The sequence below is a fragment of the Phyllostomus hastatus genome, unplaced genomic scaffold (genome assembly GCF_019186645.2).
Source record: "Phyllostomus hastatus isolate PE091 unplaced genomic scaffold, TTU_PhHast_1.1 phas_scaffold_1066, whole genome shotgun sequence".
Lineage (NCBI taxonomy): Eukaryota > Metazoa > Chordata > Mammalia > Chiroptera > Phyllostomidae > Phyllostomus > Phyllostomus hastatus.
The window spans coordinates 10,073,522-10,074,841 of NW_025334004.1; the positions used below are offsets into that span (position 1 = coordinate 10,073,522).

At 38.6% G+C, this 1,320-nt stretch overlaps 1 non-coding gene across 1 annotated transcript; it reads left to right on the forward strand.

Moving 5' to 3' along the window:
• The first annotated feature begins 209 nt into the window (after positions 1 to 209).
• Positions 210 to 314, forward strand: LOC123829175. Its single transcript, XR_006787562.1, has one exon. It is a non-coding gene; the product is annotated as a U6 spliceosomal RNA (small nuclear RNA).
• Positions 315 to 1,320: the final 1,006 nt, after the last annotated feature.

The window sequence follows — 1,320 nt, forward strand, 5'->3', positions numbered from 1 at the left end:
AAAGCTGTTTTTAAAAAGAGAGAGAAAAAGATAAACTTAAGATGAGAGCTTAACTGGAAAGGAAGGCAGGAAAACAACTGTAAATATGAAAATAAAGAAAGAAGAAAAAAGGGGAGGGGAAAAAATAGAATACATGTAAAGGGCAGTCATTCACATGATTGGAGTCCCTGAAGAAGAAAACAAAGCAATGGAATAGAACTAACATTTAAGTGCTCTCTTCGGCAGCACATCTACTAAAAACTGGAATGACACAGAGATCAATGTGGCCCCTGCACAGGGATGACACACAAATTCGTGAAGAATTCCATTTTTTTTAAGGAAATGAAGCCCTGGCTGGTATGGCTTAGTTGGTTGGAGCCTCATCCTGTACCCAAAAGGCTGCAGGTTTGATTCCTGGTGGGGTACATAACTAGGTTGCAGGATCGATTCCAGGTCTCAGTGCATACCATCCCTAGTCCAAACACACATGGGAGGCAGCCAATTGCTATTTCTCTCTCATGTCAATGTTTCTCTCCCTCTCTTCCTTCCTCCCTTCTTCTCTCCCAATAAATAAATAAATAAATAAATAAATAAATAAATACCTTTCAAAAAAGAGGTTGAAGGGAAACAAGGGAAAAAATTTAAAAATGGGACTATATCAAAGCTTTTGCTTTTTAAAAAGCTTTTGCACAGCTAAAGAAACCATTATCAAAATGAAAAGGAAGCCCACTGTTTGGGAGAACATATTGGCCAATGATACATTGAACAAGGGTTTAATATCCAAAATATATAAAGAACTTATACAACTCAACACCAGGAAGACAAACAATCCAATTAAATAATTGGCAAAGGACCTGACTACACACTTCTCCAAGGAGGACATACAGAGGGCCAATAGGCTCAACATCAAGCATTCTATGAAAGGATGCTCAACATCACTAGCCATTAGAGAATGCACATTAAAACCACAATGAGATATCGCCTCGTATCTGTCAAAATGGCTATCATTAATAAATCAACAAACAAGTGCTGGCGAGAATGTGGAGAAAAGGGAACCCTAGTGCACTGTTGGTGGGAATGCAGGCTGCAACCACTGTGGAAAACAGTATGGAGTTTCCTCAAAAAACTAAAGATGGAACTGCCTTTTGACCCAGCAATTCCACTGCTGGGAATATATCCAAAGAATCCCAAAACACCCATTCAGAAGAAATATATGCACTTCATGTTCATAGCTATGATGTTTACAATAGCTAAGATTTGGAAACAGCCTAAGTGCCCATCAGTAGATGAGTGGATAAAAAACTGTGGTACATTTATGCAATGGAATGCTAAGCAACAGTG